At 38.1% G+C, this 26375-nt stretch overlaps 1 protein-coding gene across 2 annotated transcripts in view; it reads left to right on the top strand.

Annotated features, from left to right (window-relative positions):
* Positions 1-26375, top strand: part of nr3c2 (nuclear receptor subfamily 3, group C, member 2) — an 86198-nt gene that overhangs the window by 3934 nt on the left and 55889 nt on the right. The gene's annotated exons all lie outside the window — the stretch shown is intronic.

The following is a 26375-nucleotide window of genomic DNA, read 5'->3' as shown; positions in this document are numbered from 1 at the left end:
TTTAATTTTTCCTACATAATTGTGTTTTTTTTTTCAGTATACCTGTATAATCGTATGTCTGTCTAGAGGATCAGATAGATGGAGGGCTAGTTTGTTTCAGTCAGACACATATTGCTCAAGGGATTTAGGGCGTTTGCTTTTAGAAGTAAAAAATAATAACAACAGCAGGGCTTGGGAAAGGCAGCGGGATGCTGGCTGGGGGAACAGGAATTAAAGGATGGGGTCCAGGTCATTGTTGTAGTAGCATGTGATCACATCATCATCATTTGCTAGCGCTGCCCTGTGTTCTGCCGTTACACAGAGGCAAAGTTTACCTCTTATCAGGGGCCTGTGTGTATGTTCAACAACAAAATTTATTGGTCTGTTATTGGGAGGTCCAGCGAAGACCTTGTGTAATGCAAATATCTGTTTTTATGGGTCCTAGGCCATTGGCATCATAAATTATGAATGATTGATCACATGCTTTTGTTGCCAAACTGATGAAATAGACAGTTGCTTTTGTGAGGGTGGGGGCTGAAACAAAACAAACAGGCCAAAGGGAAAAAAAATCTATAACAGCCACCAATCTGGCAAAGTGCAACTTTGACACAGTTGTTGTGCTTCCAATATATTCTGGTGTCCTAGTTGCGTGTGTAGCTGAAGGAACTTAATTATCACCAACATGGTTGATAACAGTGAATATAATAATAATAATAATGATGCGAAAATCTAAACCATGAGACACATAGTAACATTTTTGAATATACACACATACAGTACATTCACCTCACCACAATGAACTGTGCTGCCGTTAATTTACATTAAATCAAAATACTGTCTATTGGTGTTGTTATAATATACATTACTATCATCTATTTATATATGAGGAGTTATAAAGTCATAGATTTTATGAGTTGGTGCAAGAAGCAGTTAACAAAGTCATAAACGATTTCCTGCTTACTTGTAAAGCTTTGATAAGAGTCAGACACTTGCTGTGACAGAAGTACAGTATTTGAGCGGCTGCTGGAATGTCAATGTATGTTGCTCTGCTGCGTACCTATGACTGTGACTTGAACATTATAAGTCCAGACTGAATTTAGGCTGTGATGTTGCACAGAATCTCAAAATGGAAATGTATTAAATCAGAAGTTTTCCTAATTGAATTTATAGAAACCAACTTTGGAGATCTTACGGATGGCTCTGGTATTTCCAGTTGTCTATTTTCATTTTCTTCAGCTCAGCTGTTGTCATTCAGATTGCAGGGATACGTTTGGAGGAAGGGACTGGAAAAAAAAGTCAGTTTATTACTGTGTTTCATCACTGTATATTCACATCACCCGCAAATGGATTTACTGCAGCTTACCATTACAAAGAAAACATTGCCGCTGCTGATGGTTGGTTGTTTGTTTACATTTTTGTGTTAAGAGCTTATGCATCTATCATAACTTAATTATTCAACAAGTCGTTTACGGTCATCTTTTAAGATGTGTAGCCTGGTTTAGTGACACTGAAATATATGTATTTAATAGCAAGCAAAACTGATGATTTGGTCATGACCAGATGACTTCTTAAATAGTTTCTCTTCATTCATAGCCCTAAAAAAACTACATTAGATGATTGTTGTGATATTTTTGTGTTTCTTATGGCAAAACTTCATAGTAAGCATCTTGTACTGTGTGTCTGTGCCGTGTATGTGTGTGTCTGTGTCTGTATTTACTCATACTGCGTCTCACCCATATCTGACCTGATTATCTTATCAGCCATATTTTTTGAATGTCTGCACTGTTTGATGTGTTTATCAGGTTAATATGTACAGTACACACTAGGCTAGAGAGTAGATACACTGTGTGTGTGTGTGTGCGTGTGCTAACAAGGCTTGCAGCTCCGAGGAGATTGATACAACCCGTTACCTTGGAGGCGACCCATATGGCAGGAGCCAAAGCGATGTTGACGGGATCACTGCCACCTTAGTCCTAATGAGATCCAGCTTAGCCCTAATGTCAGACAGGATGACAGTAAGAGGTGGGCCGCATGGCAGCCAGCCAGGAAGGCAGGGAAGCAGATAGACACAAACACACATATACATACATACAATTAATGCATACACACACACACACACACACACACACACACACACACACACACACACACACACACACCCTTATACAGTACGTACAGAAATGTCTGAGGTAGAATGCAAGAATCTAACATTTTTCAAAGGTTCCTGCCCACTTGCAGTGTCCTGTTACACCAGTAGTATTTTATTGATTGACAGCTATACTTAGACATAAACATAGGCTTATTGTATCCTGCCTGAAATCTGAAAGTACACTGCAGGAAATCTGTGATTCTGTTGAGCTTTGGGCTGACTACATGGTGCCCAGGCCCAATATTTCATAGGCAAAAATGTTACGTAACCATTAAAAAGCACAACTAACTCTTTGATCCGCCGAAGCCTTGGATGACAGAGTGTAAAATCCCATGGCTCTTTTTTTCTCACTTTGGTTTCCTCTGTAAATGGTTTTAATTAAAAATGGCTGCTCATCTGAGCAGTCTGGATTACTTTGTGCGAAAATGTTTTAACTCAGATTCACAGGAGAGGAGAAGGAAAGGAGTTGCCCTAACTGGAATTAGAGTATGTTTGTGATGTTTTATGTAAATGTCGATAAACCTGGTGGCGAGAATGGTGTATTATATATAATTAGAGGTTTAGCTGTTGAAATATCTTTCTTAATTTTATTACAAAATCAAAAATCAAAAGGTTTGATAATTCCAGTATTTATTCTCTTGATGGATATTTAAGAAGCTGTGCGCTATAGTTTGAAATCCATTATAAAAGAAATCTGAAATAAATTAAATATATAAACATGGAAATTATTATAAAGTGACCTACATTAATGTGCTGGATTATGTTTGCTTGCTGCCTAAATCTCCAAATCTCTTTTCACCCTATTTAGGGCATTTTTGTGCTGGTTTTCACAGTAATGTTTCACTGAATAGAATTTCTCTAAAATTTGTCAGCCTTTTCACCTAATCATTTCATAATAACACAAAAGGTAAAGACTCAAACTAGAAGCCAAAAATGTATTTTTCTATTTAGATTCTCGGCCTTTTCCATACCTGCGGGAAAAGTAGCACCTTACATGAGGCTAACATTTTCCTCGCTTTAAGATTGAAGCCAGTGCCTCTAGATCGACAGAGTGCCCATCATGAGGAAGCACCAGACTTAAGCAAGGAGAATGCTTTGCACTGGACTCTGGCCAACTCTCAATGTTCTGCAAAGGGATGAAAAGGCATACTCCTGAGAGCACACTAATAAGGCTTTAATTGTATGTTCCTCCACTAAATTAATGGATGGAAATGATTTGATTAATTCAGACACTGCTGGATACTAATATCCAATTAAATCCCGACACCAGGCATGCACAGGGGCTCCCAGTGCATTATGGGTTCCTGACTATAAAGCGGACAGCTGCTTGTTTTGGTTGTGAAAAGGATGTTACAGGTGAAGGTGTTGGGGAATGGCAGTGGGTCTCATCTGTCTACACAGCAGATGTAATAATGTTGCAAAGATATTGTCTCATGTTGCATGCATGTGCATCAATTATGTGCATTCTCATGTGTGCCATCAAATACTTAATATAAAGTAGTAATTAAAGGAAAGAATATGATCATTTAATTGTGATAAATATCACCTAAAGCACATATGCTGAAAAAGTTCAAGTAACGTTAATTTTTTTTCTACCATTAGTGTCACTCTCAATTCTGTAACTTCCATGTAGAAACTTAATTTTGATACTTTAAGTGTAGATCTGATAATCACTTATTGAGTCATTACATGAGCTCTTAAGCAAGATGTATTGGGGTTAATATGGTGATGCTTCTGCAAGAGAGTGTTAGACAAACATAAATCATTTTATCTGGTAACTGAATGTATGAGACTGCCACGCCATAAGTTCATAAAAAATAATGCAGCTTGGAGGTCAGGACCTATCCACATTTAATGAATAAATTGGGTTCAACCAGTTGAGCATTGAAGCCGTCATGTGCTCGGTACTTTACATTCCTCCGACTCCCACTGCAGTTAAGTTCATTTCAAAAGGAAACACGTTTTTTTTTTTTCAATAGTAATTTAAAATTTATTAATATGTGTTCAAAATGCATCTTTCATCAATCCATGCTGTCGGCTGGTTCAAGAAGACATCGGGTGAAAAGGTTATGTTTTTGAGAGTGATCGGAAGCTTGTAAGATAATTAGTAGCACACTGAAGGACGCTGGAAATAGTCAACAGTTATCTATAATGAAATAATACTGTGTGTGTATTGTATGTACAATATGTAAAAAGGATGTAAAAGAGCCCCACAGTTAAGTTATGCGACATTAAGAAGATCTAATTGGGTTTATTCTTAAAATATCTTTTTGCATAGGTCAATAAAGAAAGAGTTAAAGACATGCACACTGTGGTACATATACACATATTGGGGCAATTAAGGCGAACAGATTTTCAGGTTGCACTTATTTCAAGTCTACTGAAATATACTGAAAATGTCATCTGAACTGTTGCCATAACACTTAGGGACAAGCACATGAGTAAAGCCATGTCTGTGTATGACAGTTCAAACTTGCCTTTCAGAGCAGCAGTGCAGTCCAACAGTGAGTGATGGAAATTAGGTAGTTTTCCCAAGCAGAATGCAGCAAAAATTTAATAATGATAAATTTAATAGTGGAAAGTAGTGTGATACTGTTTGGCTCACAGAAAGGAGAAAAGTGAAAATATGTTAGCGCTGTAAATACGTAGTATGATAGGATTTGTCATGCCAAGGACAGCCTTGAAACATCTGAGCCATACTGCTCTATGCTCTCTCTCTCTTTCTTTAGAATAGAGAAATGGTTGAGCATATTAATCATAAAAATTTGGTCAATATTTCCTCTCTCTCTTGAATTGGCACAAACATCTTTGCATGAAGATTGACATCTGCTGGAAAAAATCTAAATGAATAAAACACCTGAATGAAAAAATATGAATATGTAGAGCTCACAAGGATCCAGTTCTTTTCTGTCTTCTGGGCAGCTTATCACTCGTTGGTGTGGGTGGATTGGAGGCTATGTAGTGCAGAGTCGAGAGGCAGTATTCAAGGTATGAGTAGTAAGTGTCAGTCCTAGTGGTGAAATTCTATGGTCTGCTGTTCTTGAAATATAAGAATTTATCCTTAAAAATTCATGCATGCCAAAGATGAAAGCTCTTTGTGAGGAATTTTAAGGTAAATTGCAAGGTAAAACCTTTTTGAGTAGGGCGAAGGGCTTCTATGGAGCTTAGGAGTTTTTAAGCAAAGGGTTCATGGTTGCATGAAGCAGAGGGAAGAGAAATGTTCTCCTAGTGCTGAATAACAGGGAGTTTGTAAACCGCTAAGTGTTTAGATTGTGCTGTGATAATATTTGTGGTTGATCTCGATCTCATTAGAGATATTTTCACATTGCTCCCGCAGTGAAGTCATTTAATGCTATCACGCCATTTATGCTGTTTCATATTGTAATGCAGTTTATTACATTTTTGCTGGGCTGTGCTGACCAACATATCAGAATTAATTGATATTGTGGACTTACTTTGGTCAGAATAATTAATGGGACTCTGGTAGCCTCATTCAACAACACAGTTAATTCAGACTTGCCAGTATAGTCATGATATCAGACTAATTACAATAATTTTCAAAACCTCTTCAGATCAAATTGATAGAAAAGTTGTAGTAAGGTTACCACTTCCACACAAGGAAAGGCATGGTGTTATTATTAATGTATAACAAGTTAAGACTTTGGCTTACAATGAAACATGTGGTATTAGTTTGCTCTCAGTGTTTTTTGTCAACCTGTGTCATTATATAGTAGCATAGTATGTGCATTCTGAATGAATAAAAGGCTTAATCCACCAATGACCAACCACTTAACATGAGAAAATTCATTTAAGACTACTGAAGAGAATATTAATTTGAATAAACTTTTATTTTGAACATTTAAACACACACACACACACACACACACACACACACACACACACACACACACACACACACACACACACACACACACACACATATACATACACATACATACATACATACATACATACATAAGTAGAACTAAAACAAAAATAACCAATTAAATTAACAATAAACATATACCACAGAATCTCAATAAGCAACAAAAATAGTATGAAGAAGCAACATACATGTCTAGTCCTACCCCTATTCTATGCTAATCAATCAACTTAAAGATTCACATAGTCCAATTATTTGCCCCAGTGTCCATCATACACAACTAAACCTCTATGTTCATCCTCTTCATACATAATCAAACACTACCAAATCAAGAATGTGAAAAAAAGAACAAAAGAAAACCAATAACAATGTCACTATTAAAGAGACTTACACCCCCCTTCCTCACAAAAATTGTTTTTTTGTACATCTTTTCAAACTGTGTGATATTTTTACTCTGTTTGATTTCTTCATCCAGACCCAAGTCACCCCACAAATTGAAATACACATACTTTTAAGATTGGTGCGAACACAGTGTTGTTTCAAATTAAATTTTCTTCTTAAGTTATAACCCCTTTCTCTGTCTAAGAACATTTTTTGTATGTTGCCAGGAAGTAAATTATTTCTTGCTTTGAACACTGTTTGTGCAGTCTTAAATTCCACCAGATCCGTGAACTTCAAAGCATGTGACTGTAAAAACAGCTTGTTAGTGTGTTCACGATATCCTACGTTGTTTACTGTCCTTATGGCTCTTTTTTGTAGTATGCTTAATGATTGTAAGGTGCTTTTGTAGGTGTTGCCCCATACTTCCACGCAGTGATTCAGATACATAATACAAGTGAACAATACAGAATGTACAGTGCTTTATGATCCAGAATGTGTTTTTCCCTGAACTGCAATGCTCCTTGCCAGCTTTGCTCACACATATCTTACATGAGGTTTCTAGTAGATTTTGTGGTTTAATATAACACCCAGAAATGTATTTTTATATACTTTTTCTATATTAACATTATCTATCATCACTTGAACTTGTGTGTTTATCTTACAATTTCCAAACATTAGTTTTGTTCAAATTTAATGATAATTTGTTTGTGTCAAACCATATTTTAATTTATTAATTTCTGTCGTGACCATCTTCAAAAGCTGCTGCAAATTTTCCCAGAGCAGAAAATATTGGTGTCATCCGCAAAAAAAAAAAAAAAAAATCAGTATTCTTGATAATTTACATGTGTCATTTATATAAAAAATAAACAATTTAGGGCCCATTATTGACCCCTGTGGAACCCCACAAGTAATATCAAAACATAATTTGTAGTCACCTATCTACACAAATTGTTGCCTGTTTCATATATAGCTTTTGAACCAATTCAGCACAACCCCTCAGATACCATACCTTTCCATTTTATTGAGTAATATGTCGTGACCAATGGTATGAAATGCTTTTTTAAAATCTATAAATACTCCCCTGCATACCTCTAATTATCTATACAACTGTTTATTTCTTCTATTAATTCAATCAATGCCATACTTGTTGATCTGTTTGTTCTGAATCCACACTGACTGTCCATCAACAATTTATGCTTCTCAGTGAAATTATCCAACCTTCCAATAAAAAGTTTTTCCAATATCTTAGAGAACTGGGAAATTAAGATACAGGCCTGTAATTAGTAAAATGATGTCTATCCCCAGCTTTATATAATGAGTTAACTTTAGTAGTTATCAATTTACATGGAAACGCACCTGTTTTGGATGACAAGTTACAGATGTAAATTAGTGGGTTTACAGTACCATCAATGACTATCTTGACTAAAGTCATATCAATTTCATTCCAGTCAGTAGACATTTTATTCTTACACTTGCAAACTATTTTGATAATTTCCTTTTCTTCCACAGCTCTCAGAAAAATTGAGCTTGGATTTCTATATTCATAATCCTCAACAGAAAAAGAAAAGCATTGATCCTATGTAATTAGTGCATCAAGCTCAACGACTTGGCTTGGTATGATTGATTGGAATTTTAAATTATGGCCACAGGTACCACCACAGAAAACCATTTAACCCTAAAGCTCCCTGTGACAAAATTGTGATTGTGGGCTATATGAATAAAATGAATATGCCTTGAATTAACCATGTAATGGATGTTAAGCAATACAATCTTATCTTCTGAAATAATTTGGAATTTATTGTTAAAAATGTAAGGTATATTGTTTTATGACAAGGAATTAGCTAATGAGCCAATAAATTCATTTTCATTTAGTTGTGACTTTAAAACTGCTCTAATCAATATTTTTTAATTAACAATTGATCAAAAGAGTATGTGTAATGTGATAAATATAGCTTGTAGTGATGAACAGTAACAATTTTCACCTGACTCTGCAGTTCCCTTCACCTCTACTGAGCATTTTAGCTCCTTTCAGCTTATTATTTTGACAATTTAGTTTACTCTCTGATAAATCCACTGTAGGCTACCTCCCCAGCACCAGACAAAGTTAGCAACTACAAGCATTTAGCATTCAAAAATACAGATGTTTCTCTCAGGAGCTGGTGGAAACCAAAAAAGAGCGAAAAGAAAAGTGAATATTTGACTTACGTTACTCAGGTCTCCAAGAGCAGATTTGGTTTGGGTAAAAATTCCATTAAATACCACAATACTCTTGCTTTCTGTGCCAAGAGCTCTCCAACTACAGTACATATTGAATTCATTTCTTTGACTCCTGCTGGAGGAGGGTAACTGCAGTAGCTAAAAGTTCTGGCCAATTCTGATGTCAAGGTTGTCAGATAATTTTTTTATCTTTTACCCAAAAGAAAAAAGACCCAGCTTGAATATAGGACTCAGGGAAAGTTACAGATCTGATGCAAATGCTGCATTCAACAAAGTTATCTTAACAGGTATAGCCATGAGGGCACAAAGAATGCTGGCATTCTTTTCCAGCTTTATGAATGGATCTGTGTTTTACCTTGTGCTACTAGAGCGTAGGAGTAAATGCCTACAATGGATGTTATCTTTTTAAAAGAACCGAGATGATACTGTGTGGCACAATGGTCGGATGCTTTTCTCGCACAGAAAAGAAACCATGTTAAAAGTCTTCACTCTGCTTCTCCCACGCACAGGCATGCATGCACACACACAAGTACACAACACGGCCGCGGCGGCCGCCAACAACAACAACAACAGCACACATTCTAGGCTGGACTTGACACCCCAATAAAAGTGTGGTTACTGCTGGCTGGGGCTCCTGGGATTTGAATGCCTGTCTTGTCCTCATTTGAACTTCTTCCTGAAACACAGCCTGGTGACAGAGGGCCAGTTTTCCGCTAGGCCAGTTCTGTAGTTGGAGATCTACTCTCTGTTACCTACCGCTGACATTCCCTTCTGTTGTTGAGGTCATTAACAAACTGCATAAAGGAGGCAGAAACGAAATACCACAGTTGTAACAAAGCATAGCTCATGCTTCTGTATGGTGATGAATGCCCTGATTTTTATAGTGTTGCTGTGTGTACTTTGTTTTCCTAGCGTGCAAGTAGTCTCAAAGATATCCTGCAAGTAGTGTCAGAAATCTCCTGAGTCATGAGTTTTGTAGGTAGGTTTTGTATGGAGGAGAAGCTGAATCAAATACATCATTCCAAGATGATATAGCAACATGCGGGTATCAGTAATATAGAGTGACTACAGGGAAATGTGTGCATATTAAATCACAAATTACATAGATTAACTGGTCATAAGAGCTTATCACCGTTGTCATAAATAAAACAGATTTGTTTGTTGAGCTAAATGCAGGCGGATGTCTAATTCATTGGATATTATTCATTCAGAGCTATAAAAAGCAATGAAATCTATATTTCATTTGTGGTGGAGAGGATGCAGAGAGAACCAATCTCAACTCACTCTCTCAGCATATTATTGTCTTCCTCTTGCATCCTGATATACTTGACTGAGCAAACAAGGCATGCCTTTATCATTCATGTTTAATTAGAGTTTGCCCAAGTATTCATGCCAAAGTGCTTACGTTTAAACCCTGTGTTTGTCTTGTCAGTTCCTCCATGGAAAGGATGCCATAAAGGAAGAGGCAAAAAAAAAAAAAAAAAAAAAAAAAAGTTAATTGTTCAGCTTGAAAGGTTTGCAAAGTAGGTCATGCATAGTTGGTTCAAATAAAGTGAAGGGTGTGTGTTTGTGTGTTGGTGGGGGGTTACTCCGGGCCCTTTTACATAACACTTTTATTCTCTCACAAATACACAAACATGGACACACAGGCAACAAGCATCCACAAACACTTTTACGTCAGCAAAACCCATGATTCAGAGAAGTGCTGTTGCCCACTGTGACTTAAAACATTAATACATTTTCTGATAACTTAGTTTGCTGATTACTTAATTCATTCAAAACAAATGCTCGAAAAGCAGAGTAAACAGTAAGGAATGATCTGTATGGTGAATGGAAAACAGTGAAAAGGAAGTGGAAGGAAGCGGCCTTCATGGATATAATTATGCTCTGTTGCTTAAATGTTAATTCTGTAATCATGTTCAATTAACATGGGTGAATTAATTGAAAAATACATTTTTAGATATGCTAAAACTGATCTTTTATTAAATATGTCACACAGATACTACTTTTTTTCAAAGTGCATACTAATATGTGTACTGTACTGTACTATACTGTACTGTACTGCACTGTATATCCTCCACTCAAAACCCTAATCAACTGTCTTTTGGAAAGAGCAGCAATGTGCTGATGTCCGTCATATCTCCCCTTATATGTTCAAATTCCACATGTTTTAGTCTTGAAAATTCATAATGAATGAATGACCATTACGGGGGTGACCTAGAAGACACACATTTACTGGGCGCCTGATCTCCTGTGGGGAAGAGAAACTAAAAGTACCAATGATTTGTGTCCGTTGTCAAGTATTTAGTTGAATCCATAAAAGACTATCCCACAGAATCCTGGTTATTCAGGATCTGGCTCCCTCACGTACACAAATCATGTATGTAGTGCCATGACAGCCTATGACACACTGACCCAGCAGGTAAAAGGAGGTTTTCAAGGATCAAGTGACAGCTCAAAGAAAAGATACTATATCATACTGAACCTGTTGGGAGAGATCATTTGCTTGCCTGACGCTGCAAAAGGGTAAACAAGTTTGGCAGGAAGTGTAATTCGATTTCTGTTTTCACTTGTAGAAGAGAGAAGAAAAGTCATAATTGAAGGGATATTAAAGGATCATTTTTCTCGAATTACACACACACACAAAACATGTTTGCTCCCTTTTCTCAGGTACTGTCTACTAATGCAGATAGTTCTGGTTTCACTTGTCTGGATTTTGTGATGTCTATCTTTGATACTTCTGCCTCAAATACACTGCAAGTGAATGGAATTTTGTTTGTGGTGCTTAAAGATTTTCACGAGCATGGAGTCTTTTCAGAAACAGTGTCCTGTTTACTCTGGGAAATCATTATGAACAGTTTTCATTGGAAATACTTTTTAGTCCCAAGGAAAACTGTTGGCACCAACGTCTGTGGATTATTTAGAATAACAATAAAATTTTATTTACCTCCACTCTATAGGGGCAGTAGTAGAAATCTCAGAGACATATAGGGTTGGATTATGAAGCTTAAAACATTTTTGGTACCAACTAAAATGTGTGCTGAGTATTGAAAACTATCAAGTATTGAAAACTGGTGTTGAAAGGTGGATCTTGTTTCTGATTTAAATTTAAAAATCTGTATGGCTGCTTGTGGTTGACAACATTGTAACATTTGACAAGTTTAGATTCTTTTGTGAAATGGAAAAAAAAGGTTTTGTAGAAAAACATGTTTATATTCCTCAAAGTAAGATATGGAAAAAGTATAATTTTGGTATTGGCACTGAAACTCAAGTATCGTGTTAGCATTAGTATAAAAACTTTCATTAATAACAATAACAGCTCTATACTTAAAAACAGGAAAATCAATACAAAGCCATCTGCACAGCTAAATAGCATTAGAGGTCAGGTAATGTAAAAATGATCTGCCCTTTAATGTTAAAAAAAGTGTCTTAAACCCCATTCGGACGGGATTAACATTACAGAGGGAGGTGGGGAATAAAATATTCACTGTGCTTCTCAGTAATTTAACTCATCGTGACAGCAGGCATTTTAACCACTGTGAAATTTCAGAATGCGGTCTGTAATAGAAATGGACATTCAGCAGAAATTGCCAAAAGAGAATACCGGTACCTGCCTAGCTGTACTTGATATTACAACAGTTTATTTTATGATTTAACTGTGTCTTCCTCTACTGATGGCTTTAATTTTTTCCCATTGTCATATTGGTTCCCAAATAGGCCTATTTGTTGATATTAACATGTTTCCGTCTGTCAGATCAGCAAAATCATTTTTGGCTTTTTGAATTTGAAAAGACAAATTTCACACTGAGCTGATCAAATGCATTAGAAGGAAAAGCAGCTCTTTCCACAGAAAAACTCAGAGATACACTTTAAAATATAAGGACTTTGCTCCGGACTGTATTTAAATTACAGACCAGTAACTTCCTGAAAAAAAACGGTTGGTAATTGCAGCTGTAAATATTACTGGGTGGAGGGGAGAGGGGGGGAGAAATTATCCATATACATGCTCCGGACTGGATTAAAATCACTGACCAGTGCATGTAATATTAAAATCACCCCACCTCCCCTAGAAAAATACATCCAGTCTCAGTGAGGCTTTTTAACAGGGTTTCAGGGTAGTATCAGATCTAGAAAGATGATAATTTGGCAGGGATTATTTTATTCTAATGAACAGTGGGCATGTGGTTGAGTGTTTTGGGGACTTGGCCTGTCTATAAAGAATATAGCTGTTTTAACAGAAAGACACAGTCAGACTGCTGATAGGACATTATGATGGCATCATCTCAGTACTGTCCACAGCTCTGGGAAATACTCAGATCTGGCCGTTGTCCCTGTAGAGTTTACTGCACAGTACCTGGCACAAGCAAACATTCCCCTGTTCAATGTCTGCTTTTTGTTTAGGCTGCCTTCCTCTGACTTGGCTAAAGCTGCCTGTTTTACTCTGTTCTAAAAGGGAGAAAGTCTGGGGCTTTTTGGGTTTTGACTGTTAAGCAGGAGCTTTCTCTTTTATTCACGATCTTGATCAGCTGCTGGACCTTTGAGAAAATGAAAGAAGCTGAAGCACCATTTTACTATAATGTTGTACTTAAAGCACAGCAGTGCATGCCCGTGTGCACGTTCATACCATGATTAATTTATTTTTTGTCTAACCACATGCAGACACGCTAACAGATTCATATCTGCTTTGTTATGGTTTACTGTCATCAACAGAGTGACACTAAGATAATTAAGCAGGGACAGTGAGAAAATGAAATGTAAATAATGATTCAGGTTCATCCAGTGCACTCCTGAACAGGTCTGGTGCCACCGGTGCCTTAACGTTACAATTATGTTTATTTCTTAACATTAAAATTAGAGTAACACAATCACGTATGGTAGTTATATGAGTTCCATATACAGTATAAATTGTTTTTTCTTCGTGGCAATCATATGTAAATTTATTTCTGGTGTTTCATCCCGTCAACAAACATACCAGGATGTATCCGTACACTACGACTCAGCAAGGAAACACAGTTCAGGGAGACACACAGAAGTAATTCACAAAAAGACCATAACTTTGGAAGATACCCACTTGATTTGTCTAATTCTGCTGAAGGCTTGTGCATTTAAGTTACACGTCGCCTCAACCTTATACATAGTGTTAACTTGCTTAATCAAGGCCAGTACAATTGTTCTGACAGTGGGAATGGTTGCTCTTGCTAAGCTAGATTCCTGCTTTATTAAATACGTAAATTGACACACATATGGTTGACCTTGATGTACGCATGCCAGCGATGGTGAACAGGCACTGCTGAAGGTTGCACCAACTCCAAAAGGGCACCACTGTTGTCAGTTTATGATGCCAGCAATCAAAGAAAACAATGGTCTTCCCCAATCCTATTTTCTTACAAGTGGGTTATTGATTTGGGGCCTTGCTCCAGGAGCTCTGAACTCTGCAACAACATCCAAAATTTGATATTTTGTTGGGCTGGGATGTTCTGGGTGTGGATCTGTCCCTTATTATTGGCCAATCTCAAACAACATTCAGGTCACAACTGCTTGAATGAGCATAATTTGCCATTTTAGAACCATTCTATTATCTGTCTTTGTGTGGTCTGGAGAAACGGTTTGTTTTCTTTTGTTGCTATTGTAAAACTTTTGTTGACAGACCTTCAAAACTTTGGTTTTGAAGGTTTGTCTTTGCCAACTGAGAGTAGATATTTCTATGGGGTTGGTGGAAGAGGATGTTATCCTGCTTGTTGTGAATGTAGCTGACATGCCTTAAGTTCTTCCTTCATTCCAGTATGATTACACCCACTCGCTCCAGTGCCAGTGACACGTGTGCCTTGTGGTATTTCAGGCTCACCAGGAAGCTTCTTATTCAGGTGCAATGCTGATACTATTCCAACTGCCTTTTTAATTGTCCATCTGACAGACTGAGTGGATGGTTTGATTGTCATAGTCTAATTGGAATGCATTTGATTTGCCCGCTCCACAGTTACATGACGGCAGAAGAAGAATGACATGGTAAATGAGGAAAATGATGATCTACTTACGCATGTGACCTTTATCTGTTAACTTCAGTCAGTAGTTAGGTAGGAAAACAATGAGTTTATTATCTACCCTGATGCACCAGGAGAGCCCATGTCATCATGTTCCTATAACATGAGACACATGATTACACTTCAATGCATCTCTTTAAACATTTAACACTTTATTGGGTATTTCCCATGTTTGCACAAACTCAGCTTTTCAAATGACTTTTCTGTCTACAGAAGGATTCATTTACAGCCATAAATTTAATACAATATGGGAAACAACTTCCACAGCCTTGAAATCACAATTTGCATGAAAATAATTTGGTTTTGAAAATGTTCTGACTTTATCATTGTTTCATTATAGTTTTGCGTTCTTTATCAGTTTAAATATTTGCTTATTGTTCGGGTTTGTTATTGTCAGGTAAGTGACAATAACAAATAATACTCTCAGTTAGTGTCAGTTAATTGACACCATCATTAGAAATAAATGTCCTCAACAGAAAATCTTTCCTAAAATATGTTGCAAGCTTTACTGTAACACCCTGTTATTTTCATTTGCTGTGCCATTGTTACTTGAGACAGCAGTTATTTTCAAATAACATGGTACGCTTGCACAAAAAATACATTTTTAAAGCTGCATTAATCAACATTTTTATATTAACAATGGATCAAATAACTAGGTGTAACTTAAAAGGAGACACACCCACAGAAAATTATCAGTTACAATAATTGCAGTTCCCTTCGGCTCTAAGGAGTGTTTTACCATCTTTCAGCTCTTTTTTTTTTTGGTCTTACGGCCTCCAACTTTACTGTTTTGGTTCAGTCTCACTGCTCATCAACCTTGTTTCCAGCTGTGGCAGACAGTCTCAAAAGAGCAAAAAAGCTCTGATCTTCTGAACCCAGTGTACACCTGCCCAGCACCAGACAGCAGACAGATAAAGTTAAACCTGCAGTGTGGAACTTTTACATATAAATGAACGTCCGTTACATTCAAGCCCTTGCCAAACGAGTTCACACAATGCTGATTAGGCCTATCACTGCCAGGTATTTCTCTCTGTAATAAATTAGTATACAGAGTTTTTACATCTCATGTTGGGCGCGACATTCTGGCTGTTTGGCCATTAATTGTGCGGCTCTTCTAGACTTTCCAAATGTGATTGGACTGAATGGATCAAATTCTGATAGTGAAACGAGTCATTTCACAGGGGTTGTGTGACGCTCAAAACAATTTATCCACCGTTTTACAGCCGCAACAGTAAGTTATGGCCATTGGTGTACTGCATTTATAACCTTTTTTTTTTTTTTTTTTTTTTTTGGACTCAAACTATGCTTAACCATGTCATGTGATTTACATGACATGGTAGGACCACTACAGAAAATTGCAGATAACATTCAATATCCGGGAATTCACATTATAGACACTACCACTGACTATCCCTGTAATAAACTGGCCACAATTACACACACTGATCATACACGGTTGAGCTATATACTAGGTTTTGACCTAGTCTTGCTCTCAGGAGTTGTTGAAGACCAAAACAGAGCCAGAAGGAGAGTGAATATTGGACTTACATTTACGTGGTGGGCAGAAACACAACTCCAAACAAATGATATCATTGTTCTGTGTCTGCTGATTGTGTAAATAGACTTTTTGCTCTTCTGCCATATCATATGAGACGATGATATGTCAATGCTGTGTTTACAGCTTGTTCAGCTGCTCCTAAGTGGCCAAAAAACCCCAATGACAACTGCTTTAAGAGGAAATGGAGCAGAAGGCCATGAACTAAAAATCTTCACAATACAGTCACTTCCTAAGAAAGGGAGTGATTGTCGTATTTTGTGTGGCCTGTGTGGTACCACGTCTGTCCTCATATTAATCTTCTAACTCTCCATCACAAAGTCAATAAGCATACTTCCCAAAATGTTGCACTATTCCTTTAATCCATTGCAAGCAAAGGTCAAAAAGCTACTATTGAGAGACCATAAATATAAAGTTGATTCTGAGTACAAATTCATAAAATCATATGGTTTAATTATATGCACTAGGAACTAATTATGCACAAACACACCTGGACATAGTGGCCTATAATTAATGGTATTGCACAACACAAACACTGAGTGTTTCATTTTTTATAGCCAAACACAGAATAGAGATTAAAATAGATAATTCTATGAGAATTATCAGTAGGTGCTGCAGGATGACTGTGCTCTTACTGCCCCATACATGAAATATTACATGTCAGTAGATCAGTAGGTGTACTACTCCAATCAGAAAATAAGTGTCAGATCAGTTACAGGTCCCATTTTATTGTTCTGTTTTATTCTCTTGGCTGTGGCACTGGTTATTAGAGCTCCCATCTGTGGGTTGTATTAGACAAGCTCTACTGACGGCATGGCATTTTTTCCTCTGTGAACAAAGCTGCATGCTCATTTCATGCAATATGAATTAAGGGCCAAACACTCACGAGTGTTTCAAGGGGTGATTTCCCCTTAGTGATTACACTGGAGAGGTGCCAAAAACTGAACAGGAGAAAATTACCATACTGTAGAGAGAGAGAAAATGTTAAAAAGTACAACACGCTGTGCGTGTGTGTAAATCTAAGTTATGCATGTGTGTTTGCTAGAGGCGGAAACAGAGAAGGAACTATAGACAGAGAAGGAGAGAGGGGGAAAGTACAGTAGATAGCTGCACGTTTTATTGTATTGTATCTATTAAAGTGACCCTTTCTAACTCTTGAGTGAAGAAATGTCACATACTTAAAAACAGGGATGGCTTTAAGTAGGATTTTACCAATACCGGTATCTATACCACTAATGCTTAATTGGCATTGATACTTTTTGGTAAGCAAATTAAGAGTAACTTTTTGCTGTTAGCAAAAATAATGAATATATGTCTGGAATATTTGTTCCTGTTCTACTAGAAATAAATTAAACTTACATAATACTGTAGAAAAGCAGTAGCTTCATGGAAGCTAACTGCAATAGATAAATAAATTTTACAGGGCTCCAGACTGCAGCCATTTGGTGACTATTTTTAGAGATAGTGTGACTAAAATTTATAAATTTTGCTGAAGGAGGTCGTGGGATATGGTACAAAGTGCTGGGAATATCTGAGTGAGTGGACTTTGTATAAATCAAATTATGAGTGATTATACTTGTCACCCTTGGAAATTTGTCTTTGATCATGGCATATTCTTTTTAAATGTTGACGAGGGAAAAAAAGAGATACTTTGTGTTTGTATGATTTAGACCAGAGGTTAAGAGGTTATGTAAAAATGGTCCATGGAGCAAAAAAGGTCCCAACCATAAACAGTTGGGAACCTCTGATCTAGACTGCTCATAAAGTAATAGGTTTGGTTCTGACCACTCAGGAAGTGGTAACAAATTAGACCAGTCCTATGTGTCCATCCCCACTCTAGGGGTCTTGTCACTGTAGTCTTACTTGTTTGGGCACAATTAGTGGCTAATGTTTGATTACCGATGTTAAGTCTGTGAAAGTGATGTTACTGATGGTTGACTTGATCAGTCTTTTCTATGTGTGCTACTGTTACAGCAGTAAAAAAACTTTGCAGAAGGTTTATTATAAAAAATAAACAACCTAATGCCTAATGATGATTTCATTATAGCGGCTGCCTAAGAAATGTAGGGAAATTTCACCCTTTTCCTGTGATTACACCTGTAGCCACAGTGGCTAATATCTAAAGGCTAATAGTTGTATAGTAATTATAGTTACAGGGTGGAGATGAATTACATCATACTGTAACTTTGGATCCACATTTCTTCACCCGCACATTCAGTTATGGAATGACACACACCATACACCATTTTAAACAGTTTCTAGATGAGTGGCAAAACAAAACGGTGAGTCAAATGCTCAGTCTACTGCATCATGTTTCACATCCCCCCCCCCCCCCCCCCCCCCCCCCCACACACACACCAGAGATTAATGGTGTTGAAAATGAGGGCACGTCACATGTGTTGATGTGATGGGAGGCACTGGCCGCAGCAGAGCTAGCCCGGAGGTTCAGCCACTGTACAGGCTGCTGTATATATGTATATCATCATGATGCATGCTCCTGAGGTTAAAAGATTTGAATAATTATTAATTCACTAACAAGACCTCGCCATTTGTACAGTATACGTGAAATACTTTATTTGGCTTGACGGTTGTATGAGGGTCATGCAGGGTGGGATGACTGAGGGTCCAGAGGTGGAATGAAGAGGGTCAAGTGCAAGGGGATGAATGGGGGTCGTGATGTGTCTGGAACGTCGAGGAACCCAAGGAGCGAGACTCAGGGTGGGGGTACGTCTCGATGAGCTTCGGCTTCATCATCCCCAAAGGTTAGCTTCAAATGACAAGGTGAGAGTGGGCTGTTTGGATGTCTTTGGGGTGGCTGTAGATGTAACTGTGGTAAGCTTGAGATGGCCGACAATTTTGATGGTGTGGTCTGAGATTCCCTGTCTGAATGCTTTGAATGGGTTTGAAAGGACTTGGATATGAATTTAAGCAGAAGAGAAATATGGGGTGAGAGAGGCCAAGCTGGTCAGTCTTGCTTTGTGTGAGATTAAATGTGAGGGTGTCTGGGGAGTGGATGGAAATATCTGAGAGGCTTGTGTGCCGTGATGGGTCGTAGGTGGAAGTGGTAACATTGAACTCTGAGCATTGCAAAAACCAAAGAAAAGTAGGAGAGACATTGATTTGAGGGATGGGTCGATGAAATTGCATAGGTATCCTTTGTGAAGGGTTTGGATTCAGCGGAGGAGGAGCTCTGCCGTCAGGGGTAAACATTTTGGTGCAAGTTGAGTTACTGCTTTCATAGGCCTTTTGATTATTAGCATATTGGCATGAGGGTGATCAATGGAAGGGGCAGGAGCTCCGGAGATCAGTTTGATGAAGAAGTTAATTTATGTAAACCTGGATGGCGGATATTATCATTTTGAGAACTGAATGGGCGTAAGTGACGGGAATGGAGACAGGCCAGAAGGAAATGGAGTGGGTTGGAAGGAGGAAGCTCTGCGGCTTGCTGATGGTATGAACTAGTGATGAGGGAAATGAATCGATTGCATTGAAAATGGTTCACTGTTTCGAAGCATTTGATACAGTCAAAATGGCAACATCTGCTGGGCAACTATTGTGCTTGTATGGTTGAATTAAGTCTGAGGTATAAAGTATATATTATTAAAATAGATCACTTTTAAACAGAGTCTACAGCTCTGTTTTTAGATATCGTGGCAGATTTACACCCTTATCCAAAACGTAATGTGTGGCGTAACAAGACCTTGTTTGGGGTGGTAGAGTAATTTTTGGCAAGGTGAAGCAAGGCATCGAAACATCTTGCCACAGTATTTTCTTTGAAAGGTCAATACAGTGTCAAGTAGTCTGCTTCAAGTGTAACATCCTTGTATGAACAGCGGCATTAATAGTTTTAACTGTGAAAAAGGGGGCTGGAGAAGCAGACGGAGTCAAGGGAGCTATATTAGCTGTGGTTGGAGGAAGCGAAGAGAAAGGGATGCTAAGATGGAGGGATGTGTGTGTGGAGTACAGCCTGCAGACACGGGGATGAAAGAAATTAATTAAGAAAATGCACGAGACAAATCAGATAGAGAGGGAGCATTTGAGGATTTGAGCGGCTAGCCAGAGGAGTGATGAAAGTAGTCTTTGTAGGGTTGGAAAAGTTTGGCTTTATTATCGTTTTGGAGGAATGTCCCTCTCCCTAAGAGCACGCTGGAGGTGAGCAAGCATCCAACTGGAGATGTTAATTGCGGGAGGAGGAACTGTGTCCCTGACCTGTAAGTCAGCTATTGCGCGGATGCGTGTGGAGTACCTGGATCCGGGCTGATCAAAAGCGCGGTGTCTGAAGGAGTAGCTTTCCTCCGAGGAGCGGCAATGATAGCGGCCTCCGTGTGGACATGGTGGTGAAGGATGTATCTCGTTGGTACTGCTGGATCGAGAGTTATGGACGGTACTTTGCTGAGGAATGTGGATCACAGAGCACAGGCGGTATGGCTGAGTGGCTGGCTGCAGTGATCGGAAGGCAGCAACGGATCGATCATCAAACAGGTCACTGTCCGAACAGTTGAGGACCACTTTGTTGTCTGTGGTTAAGGTAAGCGAAAAAACGCCCCCAATGGTTGCAACCAGATAGCGGTATGTCTGAGAACGAACAAAACGTACGTGAGGACTGAGACAAATGGAAGAGAAAGGGTTTAGGCACGCCTGTATAAGTAGACATAGGTGACTGAATTGGGGAGAAAGGTGTGGTCTTGTTTCTGAACCTCAGTTATAATAACTCCATTTTCCTGGTAGATACTCACTATTAAAGAGTTTATGAGGTGTACAACCCATTAGCAGACATCATCAAATGCACTAGCATTCTTTGAAACGTCTGACTTTCTCTTCAATTCTTGACATAAATGCTTAAATGAAGAAAAGTTAGCAAAAAATGAATTTAAATAAATGTATTTCAGCTTGTAGCTTATTATCTCCGATTAAGCTGCATCTCAATAAACTTTTCTCCACGACATCATGAGTGCTAGTATGCCAAGTATTTCTTTGTTCACTGTTTGTGTAGGGCTTATAGTCCTCCTGTTGACTAGTTTACATTTGATAGCGCTACACACAAGCTGACATGGATTCAAGGATGGATTTAGACCCACATTTGTCTAAAGCATGCTCATCACTGGTCAGACAGAATTTCATGAATACCACATCCACACAACAATCTGACAGTTTATGGCCCATCTTTTCTTTCCCATTGTGGTATTTAACAAACATCTGTGGGCTGAATGATTTAGTTATTCCCCCTCAGTGGGCTCCCTTTGGTCCCCTTGTGGCTCCCTTTGGGGTGTACACACACTCACACACATACACACATGCGTGCACACTTGTAAACAACCACAGCTGCTTAGTGGACGTGTTGACATTTCAGTGTGGCTTATCATTTTTGGCTCTGTTATATTGTATAATGACAGAATATGTAGAGTTTGTTTTACCAGGATTCAATGGATGCAGATACATTTTAAAGGAAAAGTTTGACATTTGGGGAAATACACTTATTTGCTTTCTTGCCAAGAGTTACTGTAGGTGAGAAGACAGAGACCACTCTCATGTCTGTACAGTAAATATGAAGCCACAGCCAGCAGCTGGTTATCTAAGCTTACAGCACAAAGCTGAAAGCAGAGGAAAACAGCTTGCCTGGTTCTCTCCAAAAGGTAACAAAATCCGCCTACCAGCACCCCTAACGCTCACTAATTAACACATTATATCTTGTTTTTAAAAATCTGTACAAAAACTGAAGTGTAAAAATGATGCATCGTTATTATGAGGAGTTATGTGCTGGATTAGGCACAGTAACTTCCTGAAATATTAAAATCAATCACTTCTCGTCAGCTCCTTAGTTTTATTTTTTGGACCCCTAATGTACAAAAACAATTACCTCAGACCTGTTCCCTGTTTGTAACGGTACACAAAATTCACGGTTCGGTATGTACCTTGGTTTTGGCATCACAAGTTTAGTTGTGCTGCAGTGAAAAAAGGAAAACAACCTTTCTATTTCCTGCATGGAGTCAGGACACCTGCCTGACAGCTGTTTTATGCTGATTTATGGTCTAACTGTATATAAAGTAGTTGAAACTAGCTCCACCTCCAGCACCTACAACAGTAGCATGCTGCTGTTCCTAACGGCTTCACTCAAAGGCGATCATCACAGAGTGAAGAGCGGGATGTGGTATTGTTTCAATATGGAGATAACGGAGCATATTTTAATGACAGTGTTGCACTCAGTCAGTGTTATGGGTCTATTGTTTGTCATCCTGACAGCAGCAACAGGTTAACCAGGCTAACTTGGCTAAGACGGCTAGCATACATCCATGAGCATGGATGTATAAGTGGCATGCTGCCATAACATTCCAGGTGGAACTCGCTTTCTAGAATTATTGTTCTGCACGTCGGAGTAAGTGGACTATTAAACTATTTTGACAGTAATTGTTTGGCTCAGGGAGCATACCAAACCAAGGAAAGTCATGCACCAAACCGAACACACTGTACCAAATGGTTCGGGACGAATACATGTACCATTACACCCCTATTATTTACACATCTATCAAACATAGTAAATACATATTCCTGCAGTACTTGATGAAGTCTTTCCTCCATAAAATTCTTTGTTGTCTTCATTCAATTTTAAAGGAATCACACTTATTTAAGTAATCTTTGTCTGTACCTAAAATAACTCCAAGTCTTTCATTATGAGTATTTCACAATACAGTGTAATTATTTTATCCGGAGGAAACATGGAAATTCATTTGTGGTTGGACCCCAATGTAGGAATGTCCACACAAACATCTGAGTGAAACCCACAATGTACACTACTGTTGGAAAAAGGGTTTAAAGCTCCACCAAGCACAGCAAATGCGTGACGGATTTCTTTTTTTAGATAGCTTCGATCTATTTTGAGAGATGGGTAATGATACAGGACAGACACTGAAGGACATTCAAACCTGTCAACTCCTCTTTCTTCACACCTCATTGGTCAGAGGGAAGATGGCATTGATGAAAGGTCGTAGTGTCTCTGATTAAAAGAGAATATATTCAGCTAACCCTCGGCCAGCAGAGTGTAGTTTCTACTTGCTGTCTATCGATGGATCGGGTAATTGATCTGATCTGTCCTCACAAAGTTGAGCTTGCTGCGCCTCCAGCATCTGTTAACCCTACAGTATATTAAAATCAGATTAGGCTCTTGCACAGAAAGGAGTGTGCCAAAGGGAGGGTTACAGCATGTTCACGTGTATCAACACACCTCTCTATACTCCAGTACAAGGAGGAATAAAGACAATCTCTCTCCTGTTGCTTTAGTGCCCCAAAGGTATCTCCTTTAAAGAAGAAAGTGAATACAATGACGTATAGAGTACAAGGCCTATATAGCCCAGTGAATATCACATACTTTCTGTGTTATATCACATTTATCAGGTTACAATAGTTGAGGCAGAGAAATGGACACTTGAAAAAAGTGTTTTTCACAGTTTTTGACCACCACACTTCCATCAGTTTTCTAGAAAATAAGAAATTCAATAGCTAAGTTTGCTAAGTTTGGTAATGTTCCTCTATGGGCTTAAATAAGGATCATATGTATTGTAGCTGTGTATCAGTTTATCTGAATGTGTGAAAACATTTTGTATGAATACATTCAGATGTGTGAATGTGTAAAAACGTTTTGATCAAATGAATTCAAATGTTTGAATGTGTAAAAAAATGTCTGAACAGATAGATTTAATTTTTGAATCAGTAGGGAGATCTGCAGCTGTGCACGACATTCTGTGAACAAATGAAAAGGATTTGTTCAAATCATTTCCAATGTGTGAGTGCATAAAGAAGATTTGCACAAAAGTTTGCAGTTACAAAAAAGATTTGCAGTTACAAATCTGTTTCTTGGTGAAAAAAGTTTACACAGAAGTGAATTGTATGTGTGAATCCCGAGCTTACAGCTACAAATCAAATCTATGAGTACAAAGCAAACCTACAAGTACAAATACTTTTTTTTCAGATTTAACGCTTCCTCTTGAATAGCCAACGGGGATGCTCTGAAACACTGGGGGTGTGTCTGCTGAAGGCACTTGAAAGCACGCCCCAACTGAGCAGCCTCTGAACTTAACAACGCTCATGCTGAACTCCCATATAGAAATACACATTGTAAAATAGGCCTTGTTTGTTGGTGTAGGACAAACATGAATCATATATTTTTAAAAGTAATGTTAAGAGCCACTGTCTAATTCGGCATCCATTTTGAACGTAAATGTGGACTTATTTCAAATGACTAGTTGACAAGCGATCCATCACCATCACGTTATGTTAAATTGTTGGGTTTTTTTTCAGTGGCGTTTAGTGTTAATGTTTCTCTGCTGAAAAGTCTGCTGACTTCATTTTCGCCATCACCCTTGGAGTGGAAGCCTCTCATGTCATGCTTTTTGGTGAAATGCTGCCTGGCAAATGCTGTCCCTCTGTCTGGGACCTCCCAGCTGAACAGCCGGTGCTGAAACTGAAACCAGAGGCCACGGCCGGCGCCACTTTAACAAAACATTTGAATTCCTTTAATCAAAACGTTTTTACACATTTACACATTTGGATGTATTCATACAAAATGTTTTCACACATTCAGATATGGTGATACACAGCTACAATACATTTGATCCTAATTTAAGATCATATTCTTCTAAGATGTTTTTTTACACTTCCATAAAGTGACATAGCAGGCTGTATTACTGAGAAAAGGGAGGTGTAAGGATACATTAGCAGAACTTTTGACTTACAGTATGACATCACTTTGTAAGCATATGATATAAGTACTGTAGGTGGAATAAATCCTGAAGTCTTAACTTAGGATACCAAAAGTGCACAAGGAGAATTTATATTTACAGTTGGAAGCAATGACAGTCTTATGTTTGTCTGGGATCTATGAATTTAGATGTGTTTATTTGAGGTATTGCAGTCCTTAAAACAAAGGATGCTTTGTATGTCAAACATGTAGACTTGATGGAAGACTTTTTTGAAATGATTGTGGTCCATTTTCCATTATTTAATTGACATTGACATAAAATTACATTCGTGAGAAAAAATGTCTTCATTTATAACTGCTGTGCCAGTAAATTTCCCTCCTCCTTTCAGAGGACACCATGTGAGGTGGTAGTGTGACTTGCAGCATAAATTAGGGCTACACATTTCAATTTGCTTCTACAGTCTTAAACATTATAAGTACATGTTTGTTTGGGAATTTCTTAATTCAATGTGAGCTTCATGCACAGATTGTTTTCATTTATGTTATGAGGAAGAAAAGGAGGAGGAAATAAAACAAAACTCTGAGCAATAGATTTAGCTAGATGAACAGAATCAAGGTATGTCCTTTCTTCGTCTGCAGAGACAAAAGTGCACTAATGTAGATTATAGATTCTCATAAAAAAAGATATTACTTATTCTATGTGTGTACACTCTAAAAGACTAAAAATTGAACTGACTAAAATCTTAAATAAGCCCTCATTTGTCATTTATTACTGAAGCCACATAAAACTGAAGCACTGAAATAACTCCAAGAAGTGTGTCTCATTTGGTTTATGTCAGTGTCCTGAAAATAAGAGATTTACAGTAAAAAGTAATTGTGAAGAAAAGAGATGAGAGAGAAACAGATAAAGAGCTGCATAGGGAATGGACAGAGAAGGAGGGAGACGATCAGAGATGAGCACAAAAGGGAACAAAAGGGCAGAGGGAAAGGGCATGTCTAAGTCCCCTTTCAATTTATTCTATATTGTTCATTGCAGATGACAGATTTCAGAGCGGAAAGTCTCAATGAAGTGCCACATGACCACAACTAATCCCCACACATCAACCCACACCTCATTGAACTTAGCCTCTTCTTTTTAATTACAGGAAAATCAGATTATCCAGCAAATGAATCATGCTTTATAATAATCAAAGCATTGTGTTTGGAAAGATGGACATTTCTCTGTGCCATGTGTGAGTACAAATGATTATAGTTGCTTTAATAAGATTAGGGTCGATTCAAAAAGTCTTAATGAATTGTTTGTTGTTCTTGTGGTGCATGCGTAGCACCAATAAAAAACACTAAGCCATACACACACAGTATACTGTTTATTTTAAACAAGGGGAAGTAGCCTTTACAGTAGATGCCTGAAGGGAGTGAGGAATGTAATTCAAACAAAGTCTGTCGTCCTTCCTGTCATCTTTTCCTATTGGCTGGTA

The sequence above is a fragment of the Thunnus thynnus genome, chromosome 3 (assembly GCF_963924715.1).
Source record: "Thunnus thynnus chromosome 3, fThuThy2.1, whole genome shotgun sequence".
Taxonomy (NCBI): Eukaryota; Metazoa; Chordata; class Actinopteri; order Scombriformes; family Scombridae; genus Thunnus; species Thunnus thynnus.
The sequence above is the reverse complement of the archived record's forward strand: the minus strand, read 5'-3'. Positions and strand labels throughout refer to the sequence as shown.